This window comes from Trichosurus vulpecula, chromosome 5 (assembly GCF_011100635.1).
Source record: "Trichosurus vulpecula isolate mTriVul1 chromosome 5, mTriVul1.pri, whole genome shotgun sequence".
Classification (NCBI taxonomy): domain Eukaryota; kingdom Metazoa; phylum Chordata; class Mammalia; order Diprotodontia; family Phalangeridae; genus Trichosurus; species Trichosurus vulpecula.
This window is the reverse complement of record NC_050577.1, coordinates 57,699,516-57,714,141: the sequence shown is the minus strand read 5'-3', so window position 1 is coordinate 57,714,141 and position 14,626 is coordinate 57,699,516. Positions and strand designations below refer to the sequence as shown.

At 39.8% G+C, this 14,626-nt stretch overlaps 1 long non-coding RNA gene across 3 annotated transcripts in view; it reads left to right on the top strand.

The window, feature by feature from the left end:
* LOC118850030 overlaps nt 1-14,626 on the top strand; it is a 60,325-nt gene that overhangs the window by 42,464 nt on the left and 3,235 nt on the right. For 2 of the 3 annotated variants that reach the window (XR_005010451.1, XR_005010450.1), the window contains one exon: nt 11,279-11,459. This is a non-coding gene — a long non-coding RNA (uncharacterized LOC118850030). Of the gene's footprint in view, nt 1-10,377; nt 10,497-11,278; nt 11,460-14,626 lie in introns of all 3 variants that reach the window. The other variant, XR_005010449.1, reaches the window with a different exon arrangement.

Below are 14,626 nucleotides of genomic sequence, written 5' to 3'. Positions count from 1 at the left end.
CTGGCTTGTTCCAGTCGTAACCATGAAGCATTTTATCTGAACAAAGCCCTCTTACCTGCTTCAGTTAATGTGATGCTCTCCATAGCCCTAGGCCATAGAAAGGGAAAGCATGATTTATTACTATCATTTTCAGATAGCAAAACTGGACAATTTGTAAATAGGTCCTTTCAGGCTAATCTAATCTTTCTGCATAATAGAGCAAGGGGCCTAGTGAACTCAGAGGAAGCAAATCTTCTCCCTGCATTTTGACAGGGCTTTGTAATAAATTCCATATAACATACTGATCCAGAAATTTAGAAAATATATTTTAGAATAAATCATTCAATGAAGTACATTCAGAATCTTTCATAGTAAGGATTTCAAAGCTTGCAGCTGGGATGGCTATGTTGTAGATAGTATAATGGTTAGGGCACTGGACTTAACAGTAAGAAAGCCTAGATTCAAACCACCACCTCAGACACTATCTGTATGACTTTGGGTAGGTCCCTATATCCCCACAGCAGTTTCCTCATCTCCAAAATGAAGGGACTGGACTTGATGGTCTCTAAGATCTCTTTCAGTTCATATTATATGATCCTATATATAAGTTCAAACTGGCTTAACGAGAGGAATCCTCGCACTTTTCAACTGCCTTAGAAGGTGGTTGTGTTTCCAATGGCATGGTTTGAGTGCTGGCTATGTGGCAGAATTATGGGGGCCAACTCACAGGTGTAGCAGCTGACTAATTAGAATGAGTCTGGAAAGAGGCTTGATCAGATGAGCTCAAGGTTGCTAATTTAAAATGAAAGTGAGTCAGGGAGTCAATATGGGACAGATCTCAGTATTCCTTATCGAATCAGGCAAGTTAAGCAAATTGGAGTCACAGATGGACTCCAATGCTGCCTTGGCTGAATCGAATGAACTAGGGGGAATAAAGCAGGAGCTTGCCGAAGGTCAGAAGAGAACCTCTCTCGGGAGCCTAAGCGGTGCCAATGGAAGCTTCCTGTGAATCGCTCACCTTTTATTAGCCCTAGGAATGGGCAGTCTAGTCTGAAAGTATCCTCAAAACCCAGGTACCAGCCTGGACTCTTTCGTCAGCTTTGGTCTATGAATCCCTTGAGTCAGTCAAAAGAGTGACTGCTATGTATGCACTTTGCATTCTCTACAGAGGCAAATAAAATAACCTTCTGTAAATCTGTAATACCTTTTTCTCTCTTAATTTATCTCCCTGGAATAGGGTCAGAGGATTAAAAAGGGGGTGGTGGCTCCAGACCTTCATAGTATGTACCTTCCACTGAGTCTGTTGTTCTTAGCTTAAGAGAGAGACAATCTGGCATTTGCATTAATATCCTTCATCCTTCACAGTCTGCTGGCGCTGTATTTTTCTTAAATTTTAAAAGAAGTTTATTGATGACTATTACTGTTATATGACAGTCATTCTGGGAAACATTGTTTCCCACCAATTCAATTCAACAAGTATTATCAAGCCTACTACTCGTCAGGCACTATGCTGGAGATCAGGGATACAAAAACAGAAACAAAAATTATCCCTGACTTTAAGAGGCTTATATTTTACGCTATCACCCTTCTCCCCTCCTCCCTGCTTCCTTTCCCTGTAAGTCATGTCATCATTTTTCTGATGTTGTGGTCCTCTTCAAAAACGAAGGACGAACACAACACCCACCCACAAATGAACCATCTCTTGTTAAAACAGTTAAGCAAAACCAACCCAACCCAAGCATTATTCGATTGCCCTAAATTCAGGCAGGACCAGGTCAACTTGGTCATAAAAAGCCTGGGCTATGGTAGCTACATTCAGAAACACATAGAAGTGAGAGGTACAAAGGAACATGGCAATATCAAAGATGGAGAATAATTTGCTCTGTGTAGTGATAGCTATAAATCACAATGGAGAACCATCTGGACAGTAGTCAGCAATGAGGTGCTTTTTGTAAAAAATGGAAAACCGACAGGGAAATGCACCAAGAAAAATAAATTACCAAAGAAAATTGATTATAGCCATTTTACTTAGTACATGTTGGACCCTTTTCCAAGTCCAGGCTCCTTAACTTAAGAGGGACATGGAGATTTTGGAAAGACTTCAGAAAAGACAAAGACAATTAAAGAATTGAGCAATAACACGAGAAAGAAAAACTAAATAAATTATTTGACTTGAAAAGGAGAATGGCGAACTTTAGTATAGCTATTGATGGTCCATTAGGATACAGTCTTGTGGAAAAATAATAAGGAAATTCAAGTTTCTACATAAGAAAGTTCTGGAGAGTAATATCCTAGAAAGGGTTAATATCTATGGAATTTGTGGTATCCCTTAAAACAATTTAGCCTCACTTGGTTAGGCTAGTTTAAGAACAGGGCAATATGAAAGCAAAGAAATATTAATCAATTGGCTTCCTTGTTAGTCTCATTCAATTCCATTAAAATTTTTTTTTCCACAGAAAATAAGTCTGAGGCCACTGAGCAAGACCCATACATGAACAGGGATTTCCTCTATAACCTGCTTGCCTCCAACTCTATGAAGAAATCAAGGTCCTTTTCACAGAGAGCTCTATATCTCTTCTACTCTACAACTTAAAGTCCCCTATGTTTTTACCCGTTCTCTTCTTCTTTGCTCTAGTTTTGAGGAAGAAGTGACTCTTCTTAGCTATGGTTACCCTGCCCCCCCATCTTTTCTTGTCCTGGAAACATGCTCTTTTGAGAATTCTCTGCCTTTTAACTCAGCTTCAGTATTTCCCAATGGACTAGTGCCTTTCCAAACCTTACAAACAGATAAGATCTCATTCTTAATTTAAAAAAAGCTTTATGTGACCATCTCATCCCTCAGCACATTATCCTTCCTTTTATGGAATCATTACACTTACTACCTTTGCATTCTTTCACCCCCCTTGCAACCTGGCTTCCAACTCCACAACTGGATTGAAACTATTCTCTTAAAGGCTTTCCAAGGATCTTTTACTTGTTAAATCCTTTTCTCAGCTCTCCATCTTTCTCCTTGATCTATCCACAGCTTTTCCCAGTGTTGACCACTCTCTTCCTGGGTATTATTTTTCTCCTGCATCCTGGGATATTGCTAATTCTCCTTCTATGTGTCAGATCACTCCTTTTCAGTCTCCTCTGTAGTTCACATACATCTTCCACTCTTTTGGTGTAGAATGTGAGCTCTTGGAAATCCAGGACCATGTTCTTGCCATTCTTTTTTTTACATTTGCATTTTTCTTTCTTTTTCTATTTATTTAATATTTTTAGTTTTCAGCATTGATTTCTACAAGATTTTGAATTACAAATTTTCTCCCCATTTCTACCCTCCCCCTCCACTCCAAGATGGCATATATTCTGATTGCCCCATTCCCCAGTCAGCCATCCCTTCTGTCACCTGACTCCCCTCCCCCCCATCCCCCCATTAAGTAAAACCTTTCCACAATACTCATGTTGTGAAAGACTATCTTTTGCTCCTTCCTATCCAGTTCCCCTTTATTCAATTTTCTCCCTTGACCCTGTCCCTTTTTGAAAGTGTTTGCTTTTGATTACCTCCTCCCCCTATCTGCCCTCCCGTCTATCGTCCCCCCTTTTTTATATCCTTCCTCCTTCTTTCCTGTGGGGTAAGATACCCAATTGAGTGTGTACGTTATTCCCTCCTCAAGTCAAATCTGATGAGAGGAAGATTCACTCATTCCCCCTCACTTGCCCCTCTTCCCTTCCAATGAACTGCTTTTTCTTGCCACTTTTATGTGAGATAATTTACCCCTTCCTATCTCTCCCTTTCTCCCTCTCTCAATATATTCCTCTCTCATTCCTTAATTTTATTTTATTTTTTTAGATATCATCCCTTCAGATTCAACTCACCCTGTGCCCTCAGTCTCTCTCTCTCTCTCTCTCTCTCTCTCTCTCTCTCTCTCTCTCTCTCTCCATATATATATATATATATATATATATATATATATGTACATATGTATGTTTGTACGTATGTCTGTATGTATATTCCCTTCAGCTACCCTAACACTGAGGTCTCATGAATTATACACATCATCTTTCCATGTAGGAATGTAAACAAAACAGTTCACCTTTAGTAAGTCCCTTATGATTTCTCTTTCTTGTTTACCTTTTCATGATTCTCTTGATTCTTGTGTTTGAAAGTCAAATTTTCTATTCAACTCTGGTCTTTTCACTGAGAAAGTTTGAAAGTCCTCTATTTTATTGAAAATCCATATTTTGCCTTGGAGCATAATACTCAGTTTTTCTGGGTAGGTGATTCTTAGTTTTAATCCTAGCTCCATTGACCCCGAGCATATCATATTCCAAGCCCTTTGATCCCTTAATGTAGAAGCTGCTAGATCTTGTGTTATCCTGATTGTGTTTCCACAATACTCAAAGTGTTTCTTTCTGGCTGCTTGCAGTATTTCTCCCTCTCTTGATCTGGGAGCTCTGGAATTTGGTGACAATATTCCTAGGAGTTATCTTTTTGGGATATTTTTTAGGAGGCAATCGGTGGATTCTTTCAATTTCTATTTTACCCTCTGGCTCTAGAATATCAGGGCAGCTCTCCTTGATAATTTCTTGAAAGATGATATCTAGGCTCTTTTGTTGATCATGGCTTTCAGGTAGTCCAATAATTTTAAATTCTCTCTTCTGGATCTATTTTCCAGGTCAGTGGTTTTTCCAATGAGATAGTTCACATTGTCATCCATTTTTTCATTCCTTTGGTTCTGTTTTATAATATCTTGAATTCTCATAAAGTCATTAGCTTCCACTTGCTCCAATTTAATTTTTAAGGTAGTATTTTCTTCAGTGGTCTTTTGGAGCTCCTTTTCCATTTGGCTGATTCTGCCTTTTAAGGCATTCTTGTCCTCATTGGCTTTCTGGAGCTCTTTTGCCATTTGAGTTTATTTTTAAGGTGTTATTTTCTTCAGTATTTTTGGGTTTCCTTTAGCAAGTCATTGACTTGTTTTTCATGGTTTTCTTGCATCACTCTAATTTCTCTTCCCAATTTTTCCTCTACTCCTCTTATTTGATTTTCCAAATCCTTTTTGAGCTCTTCCATGGCCTGAGACCAGTTCATATTTTTCTTGGAGGCTTTTGATGTAGGCTCTTTGACTTTGTTGACTTCTTCTGGCTGTATGTTTTGGTCTTCTTTGTCACCAAAGAAAGATTCCAAAGTCTGAGTTCATTTTTGCTGTCTGGCCATGTTCCCAGTCAACTACTTGACTGGGTTTTTCGTCAGGGTACAACTGCCTGTAGAGTAGAGAATGCTTTGTCCCAAGCTTTAGGGGCTGTGCTGCTGTTTTCAGAGCCACTTCCACACAGCAAGCTCTGCCACATCGGTGCTCCTTCTCCCCCAAAAACCGCTAAAGTATAGTGACCCAGATCCAGGCAGGGCAAAGCAGGCTTTGCCCTCCTGCTCTAATCTATGGCTTAATTCCTCCCATGAGGTATGCCTGGGGCTGGAAGCAACTGCAGTTTTAGCTCTGGAAGCAGCCTCAGAGCTGCATCACCTCCACTGCCCCTGGGACTGTGGCCAACTGCACACTCCTTTCACTCTGTCCCAGCAGCTTTTCTCCTAACCTTCTCTGTTTTCTTTGGTATTTGTGGGTTAAGAAGTCTGGTAACTTCCACAGCTCACTGATCCAGGGCGCTAGGACCTGTTCTGCCCAGCTCCCAGTCTGGTTGGTCTGGGCACGGCCCATGCTGGGCTCTGCTGTGCTCCCAGCTCCATGAGATAGACCCTTCCCAGTGACCATCCAGGCTGTCCTGGGCTGGAGCCCTGCTTCCCTTTGCTATTTTCTGGGTTCTGCAACTCTAGAATTTGTTCAGAGCCATTTTAATAGGTTTTTGGAGGGACCCGGTGGGGAGCTTAAGCAAGTGTCTGTTTTCCAGTCACCATCTTGGCTCCACTTGCCTTGCCATTCTTTGTACCCCAGTATTTAGCACAATATCTGGCATGTAATAAGAGTTTAACAAATGTTTGCTGGTTGACTGACTATAAGAATTCCCCAAAAGTTCCCTTCTGGGCCTTCTTTTATTATCATTATTATTATTATTATTTGCTGTGTTCTTTAATGACCTCATCTGCTTCCATCGGTCCCATTACTATCTCTATGCAGATGATTTCCAAATCTATATATTCATTGTAATGTTTCTTCTGTATATCAGTGCCATATTGTTCTACTAATTAGCTTCATGTAGACCACAGGATCTTAAATATAGAGCTGAAAGGGATCTCAAAGGCTATCTTGTCCAACCCTCTCATTTTATAGATGACCCAGTCATTGCCAAATCTTCCTGACTCAACCTCTATACCATCTCTCACATCCATTTCCCTCTCTCCATCCATTTGGTCATTCCCCTAATTCAGTCCCTTCTTATCAATAAAGACAAATGATTATTCTTTGAACTAGCATATCCCCACCCACCTGCCTCATGCCAGCAAATCTTCAGTTTTTTTGATCCCAGATATGAAGATAATATTTCTCTCTGAAATGTGAACCCAGAGTCAAGTGATGATTTTCATGAACTTGGATCCAGACAACGCTAGTTGGACCACAATGCAAATGAGTCTTGTAGAGGCTACATACACAAAGATGAGAAGTGGCCCAAACCCTGCCTTTATGAAGTGTATGGTATGAGGGGGAGAAGGAGAGAGAGGAAGAGTGAAGCAGAGTGAGGGAGAGGGAGAGAGAGGATAGATAGTCATATAGTCAGTGTCTAGGAAAGGTTACCTTAGTTGTATGGGAATCAAAGAACACTTCCGGGGGGAGGGGAGGTAGCCCCTGAATTTAGTCTTTAAAGAATAAAAAGATCTCAACAAAAAGATGTTAAAGGACATAGGGGATGATGTGCCCAAATGCATGAAGGTAGGTGGGAAAAGGAATAAGACTGGGGAATGGCTAGTAGTCTCAGGTACATGAAACAGTGAGTACATGAAGAGTGCTGTGGAGACATATTTTCTTTTTTTAAATTTTATTTCACTCTTAATTCATGGAATAAAATAAGCATTTCCACAACATAGTATAATGAAAAAAAAGATTGTACATGAAACTGCAAATCGATTATGTACAACTTGCTATTCCTTTTAAATATAAATATATAACATTATCATGTAAATGTCTTTTTTCCCCTCCCCCATATTTTGAAACGTCGAAGGTGCTGAATTGGTTTGCTTGATTAATATTGTCTGTGATAAGGGAGGGCTTCTAATGGGGGGGGTGAGTTGGTAGACAGTGATAAAGATGCAAAAAATATAATTAATACTTATTAACTCACCATTGGTTAAACTATTAAGACCATTAATTAACTGGTAACTAATTAATAAAATATAATTAAATATTTTAAATATACAGGAGAAAGAAGTTCAGAAGGGGACATAAACAAGGCAACATTGTCACTACTGTCTTAAATTTAATATTATGCTTTGAAAAAACTATGCAACTGAACTTCATAGCTTCATAATTTTTTATTCTTTATTATTTGAATTGTTAATGTTCATCAGCAATTAAGTCTATATTAAGAAAAGAACCTTTTTTTTTAAAAGTGGACTATTGTGAAATAAGGCTGGAAAGGTTAGTTGGTACCTGAGTACGAAGAGTTTTAGTGCCAAAATAGTTTTTATCTAATTCAGTGGGCAATGAGGGAGGAGCTCCAAAAGATTTTGTAAGATGGTATGATTTGCATATTCTGATAACCCTGTGACAGATGCTTTGGAAAAAGGATAGAGACCAGAGTTAGGGATAACTGCTAATAAGTCATTATAATAGATTAGGTAAGAGACTAAGGGTCTAATCTAGAGCAGTGGTGGTAGAATGTGAAGGTGGAAAGGAGGGGGCAGATATCAGAGATACTTGAAGGGAGAACAGCATTCAGTATGGGGGAGTCAAAGGTGTCCTCAAGGTTTTGAAGCTGAGTAACTGGGAGGAGGAGGAGGATGCTATTAATAGAAACTCTGAGAAGGGGACAGATAGGTATTTAGGGAAAGATGGAGAAGTTCAATCTTCCCTACATGGCATTTAAGACATAGAATTCTATTACCTAGAGTAATAGGCTCCCTGGGATGGTCCCTATAAGCCAAATAAATCTCTAATATACTGGAAATCATTGTTGTCATCATCAATTTCACTTAAATTTACACAAAGTACATAATAGGTAGCCATGGTACAGTGGATAGAGCTGGCCTTGAGACCAGAAAGATATGGGTTCAGGTCCTGCCTTTGATACACACTGGCTTCATGACCAAATCATTTAATCTCTCATATTCTAAGAAACTCTCTCAGATTATAAATTGCAGAGCAGGTACAGGCCTGCACTGGTAGAGGGAGCTTCCTTTTCTGGGAGTTCCCGATATCAGGGAAATCATGGTCCCATTGCCTATCCCTCTTACAGTTAGAAAGAACTTTCTCATACATTGCCATTTGATCCTCACAACAACTCCATGGGGTAGCTAAGTACAAGTATCATCATTCCCACATTGCTGATAAGGAAACTGAGCCTCAGAGAAGCTACCATTTTTATCCATTCCCATAGATAGTAAGTGGCAGAGCTAAGGTTTAAATGAGGGTCTTCTGAGCCTAATTCTACTGATCTTTCCCTAACACTGAGAATACTTGTTGAAGAGAACAAGTGGAATACAGTAATCTGGGAGGTCTGATAGATCTCTCTTGACTGGTTTCATATAGAATAGTATTCTTTTTATCTTTAAAATCAGGAAAAAGAAGGTTTGATGACAGGTGGAAGACAGGTGAGAAATCTTTGTTGTTTAGTTGTTTTTCAATCACGTCCTACTCTTCATGACCCCATTAGGGGTTTTCTTGGCAAAGATACTGAAGTGATTTGCCATTTCCTTCTGGGGAAACTGAGGCAAACAAGGTTAAACAACTTGCTCAGGGTCACACAGCTAGTAAGTGTCTGAAGCTGGTTTTGAACTCAGGACTTCCTGACTCCAGGCCCAGCACTCTATCTGCTGCTCTGCCTAGCTGTGCTGGGTGAGGACTCAGAGAGTCAACCTTTCCTTTATTCAGTCTTCTTCATCAGCTCATAACAGTTATTATATTGCGGAATGAAGAAAGTTTCCTAGGTCTAAGGCACTGCACTATGAGCTCCCCTTCTGAGATCCAGCTAATTCCTCACTGCTATCAATAGTTTTCTTCATGAAATATCTCAGGATCCTCTGATCAATGGTGTCCAACTCAGACAGAAATAGAGGCCATTAAACCATCCATAAGGATCCCTGTAGGTCGCAAATTGCCTTAATTTTAAAATGCAGTTTTACCTATGTTTGATTGTATTTTTCCTTATATGTTCGATATTTCCCAATTCCATTATCATCAGGTTCCAGCAACACTTAGGAGCTCTGTGTGCTACATGTGATGGGTTTGACACCTCTGTTCTAAAGTCTGCCTCCAACTTAATTGGGCCTCTACTGAATTCAAAAAGCCAGGTTTAAACACAAGCCCTTTTGTTTCTGTTTGTCCTACATGAACATTTAGGAAAAAAACACCAATGTCTATAATCAAAGTCCTAGAATATTCCAGGAAAGGTACAAGATGGTAGGAATCAGAGACCATGTCGGAACATGTTCAAGGCAGTTAGCACACCCAAAAGTTTGCTTTTGATTCATACTCCATCTCTTAGGGAAACTAAGGCAAAGAGTTATTTCCCCCCCACATCTTTCCTTCTCCTTATTCCTAGGGGAGGGGATTTCAGGCAATCTCATGTAATTTCCTTCAAGAATATTGTTCCTAATTGTACATAGTTACAGCCACATTGTGCGATGACTAACTTTGACAGACTTGGCTCTTCTCAGTGATGCAATGTTCTAAGACAACTCCAAAAGACTCATGATGGAAAAAGCTATCCACATCCAGAGAAAGGATTAGAGTCGGAATGCAGATCGAAACATACTATTTTTTGCTTCTTCTTTCTCGTAGTTCGTTCCATTGGTTATAATTCTTCTTTGCAATATGACTAATGTGAAAATATGTTTAATGTGAATGTATATAGAGACCCTATATCAAATTGCATGCTGTCTTGGGGAGGAGGGGAAGGAAAGGAGAAAATGTGGAACTCAAAAGCTTGTGGAACTGAATGTTGTAAACTAAAAATAAGTAAATTAATTTAAAAAATATTGTTCCTTGCTGAGGGCAGAAGCATAGAGGATAAGGAAGGGAGTTTTTAAAAAATTTGATTCTCGAGTGAGAAGAAAACCATAAAATTGTCAATGACATCATTCAAAAATCTGAATGGTTCCCTGAAGCTATAGTTCACTGTTTCCCATCAATAGCCAGGTGGGTAAGCATATCGAGAGTCACTGAAAAAGGAGGTCAGAGTAGTTCCTTGGGGTTCCCAGACTCCTGGCCAGCCAGTACTGAATTCTTTTTGATGTCACCTTCCCAGAGTCACCCTAAATGCTCTCTCCCTGTCTCCAACCAAACCTGAGGACCCAGACTGATGGCGAATAACAATAGGAATATTCCTGTCTGAAAGCTTTCCAGCAGAGCCACTTTGACTAGAAGGTAGGCACAGAGTGCAAAGAAGTGAATGAGGCAATTATCAACAAAGGAGTCAGTAACAATAAGCTGGCAGAGTGATCTCTTGACATAAAGTGACATTAGGTCACTCTAACCTCCATTTACCTCCTTCCCATTTTCTTCTGTCCCCCACCCCCATCCTCATCCCCTACCGTCCAGTGGAAGTCTTCTTTGGAAGGAAGAATGAGAATGTCCATTAGCAGCCTGCGTTCTTGTTCTCTAGTTGAAATAGAGGCAGTAGGCTTTTTCAGTCATATTAACGTGCTCCTTCTACAGGAATAAAAATCACCAGAGTGACCCTCACTGTGACCCTACTGACAGCCGAACTGCTCTGGTATCACAACAGGTACTAGATTCAGGGATGGGAAACCTGCAGCCTCAAAGTCATGTGTGGCCTTCTAGGTCCTCAGGTGCAGTCTTTTGACTGAGTCCATGTTTTACAGAACAAATCCTTTTATTAAAGCGATTTGTTCTATGAAGTTTAGATTCAGTCAAAGGGCCACACTTGAGGACCTAGAGGGCTACATATGGCCTCCAGGCCACAGGTTCCCCACCCCTGTAACATGAATGAGGTGTTTATGGCAATAAAACAGTGAGATGGTCTGTGTTCAGAAAGGAAGTAAATTTCCCTTTATAAGGATTCCAGGGAACTCTTCCTACGTCCTTAAAAAAGTACACTTTCTCAATAGAAAGAGTGTTGGATTCTAATTCCTGGTTATGCCAATTACAACTTATGTGAGCTTGAACAAATCATCTAACTTTTCTAGGTCATGGTTTTCTCATCTGCCAAATCAAGGGCTTGGTCTACACTGAGAGATTCCTTCTAGCCCTAAATTTTTGATCCTACATGAGACAATCTGGAAAGACAGGAGAATCAAGATGGTGGTCATAAATAAGAAGAAGGTTCTCTTCAGAAAACTGGGAATCAGATGACACTAAAACTTCCAGGTAAGGTGACAAAGTAGAGTTTAGCACTTGTGGTTATCCTAGGTGATACTTAGAATCACGTACCTTTTGAATGTATGTAGTTACCGTAGTTTTCTAATATGTATTTATTCTAGATGTGCACCAGGCTCACTTGTGCTCTTGAGAATCTCATATATCTGGGCAACTGATTCAATCTATTTTATTATTTTTATTTGATTTGATTTGATCTATTTTATTTTTCTTAACAGATTTTAGATTTTAAATTATGCCTGTTAGTGGATTTCATCATTCTTGGGAAAGACATTACTGAGAAATTTTGAATTCTTATTAAGAATTTCTGGGGAACCAGAGCTTTTAGGAAATATGTGAATCAGGAAGGAAATCTACCATCTTTTGGTTGAATAGTTTCTTCCCCCCTTTTCATTAGTAAACCACAGGCCATTGGATCTCCACTGGCTGGTCCCTTTGATAATAGGACAGAGTGTTAGTTAAGGCCACCTCCCCTGGAGACAATCAAGGACTGACTGGGAGGAGAGGGGATTTTTTGTCACTAGTTTAAAGTTTTTAAGTAGCAGAAGACTATAATCAAAGGCGATAATAATTGTAAAGCCTTTAACACAGCACCTGGCACATAGTAGGCACTTAATAAATGCTTGTTTCCATATTCCCACAATATAGTTCTCTCATTCTCCTCTTCACCATATGATTCCAGCAAACAGAAAAGAGTTGGATCTTATTCCCTATATACACCAAGGAATAAGGAAATGGAATAAACACTTAAAATAGTGCCTACTATGTGCCAGGCACTGTGCCAAGCACCATTAAAAACAACAACAACAACAAAATCTCATTTGATCCTCACAACAACCTTGCAAGATAGGTGCTATTATTATTCTTATTTTACAGTTGAGGAAACTGAGGCAAACGGGGGTTAAGTGACTTGCAGTCACACAGTAAGTATCTGAGGCTGGATGTGAACTCAGATCTTCCTGACTCCAATCCCAGCCTTCTATCTCCTGCATGACCTAGCTTCCTCTATTTCATAGTATCTCATAGGATCATAGATTTCAGCATTTTGCCACCATCTCATAGGATCATAGATTTCAAGCTGGAAGGGACCTTGAAAGGTCACTGTGTCCAATCCTGTCATTTTCAGGGTTGAGGAAAATGATGATGAGAGAGGTCAAGTGACTTGTCCAAAGTCACACAGCTAGTAATTGTCTGATGCAGGATTTGAACTCAGATCTTCCTGATTCCAACACTCTACCCAGTGTACCACCTATAGCTATCATGAAATTTGTCTCATTCCCCCAGAGTCATTTAATCATAAGACAAATGTATGATATATTTGTTTACTAAATAAATGCTGCAGCAAGATAATGTACTTGAGGATATTTAAAACACTGAGCCCTAGATTCCTAACAAAGCAAAACACTTATACAATTACAGAATGAAAAAGGAAAATTACATATGAAAAAGACTTCAGAATTTGTAATTAGCTACAAGCCCAATGTGAACCAACAATATGGCCCATGAACTACAAAACACTGCTTTGATCTTAAGCACCACCAGCTGAAGTGTAATGTTTAGATGCAGGAAGGTGACAGTCTGACTGTGTTCTCCTGGGGTCATACCACAGCTGGAGTGCTGTGTTCAGTTATTTCAGGAGCTGTATTAATAAACTGGAACCCATACAGAGGCAAGTGACCAGACTGGTAGTAAGGGAACATAGTATTTGAGGATATACATAAGGCATAGGAATAAAGTTCGCTGCAGAATTTTGGAATTGATTTCGTGACATAGGAGACAGTGGCACAGGACTGCCCAGCATGGTGTATCTGCATCAAAGAAGGCACTGTGTTCAGCAAAGCAGAATTGAAGTAGCTTAAAAGAAACACAACATGCATAAAGTTAGAGAATCCACTCCGAGTGTTCACATGAACTATTTGTGCCTGACCTGTGGTAGAACATTCTAAGCTTGTATTGGTCTGATCAGCCACAGCTGGACACACTATAACCTGACTCTAACATAGCAACATCATTTCAGTCCTCTTTGAGAACAAAGGACAACAATCAATCAATCAACCAACCAACCAACCAACCAAGGACTGAAAAACTTATGGAGGCCATGCTAGCCCCCATAATGTATTTGAAAGATTGCCATGTGCAAAGCAGTTTAGATTTGTTTTGCTTGGCCCTAGATAACAAAATTAGCCCCAATTAGTGAATAGAGCAGAGGAGAAGCTATTGGCTCATCTCTCCAACAATTAGAGCCTGTCAAAAGTAAAACGGCCTGTTTCAGGAACTAGTGAACTCCCCACCACTGGAACTCTTTCTCAGGTGGTCACTTCTCATGGGTGCTATAGAGAGGTTTGTGTTCACTTTGATGGCCTCTGAGGCCTTTTCCATTTATGAGAATCCATTATAAACCATATGACAGATGTCTCCTTAATTCTTTCACATTTTAAATAAAACATTGCTTCTGCTGTGATATCCTCTCTTCATAATCTACTTTAAAAAATTCTTAGACCTAATATTCCTATCTTGGTCAGTATCCTTGTTTCAAAGTGTCTTCCTACTCAATCTTGCATAGGTCTGCCTATGTCACATATTCCTCCCACACCAATAAACCAATTCTGAGAACTAAGGTTCCTCTAGGATCAATAGATATCACTCTGACATTCAAAGTTCTTCATGACCCAGCCTGTCCTATTCCTTCCAGTCCTCTAACATATTGGTCCCTTCCACATATCCTGCATACTGAGTGCCTGGTTGCTATTCTTCACATACAGTGTTTATTTCCCATCTCCCTGCTTTTGCACCGACACAGAATGCTACGTGCCTAGAAAGCTTTCCCTCCTTATCCTGAACTCTTAGGATCCCTGGATTCCTTCAAGATTCAGCCCTAATTTTATCTTCTATGGAAAGCTCTTCTAGGTCCTGTAGTTGCTTGCGCCTTTCCCTCTAACGTTACCTTCTGTCTACCCTACGTAATATGTGATCTGTCCAATTAGAATGTAAGTTCATTGAGGGCAGACTGTTTTGGCTTTTCCTTTGTATCTTCAGTGCTTATCACAATGCCTAACACATAGTAGGCATTTAAAAATTGTTGATTAACTTTCCCCATCCTAAATTCTGATATTAACTTTGCGGTGGGTGAAAGATGAAATGACTGAGAAAACAAAGGC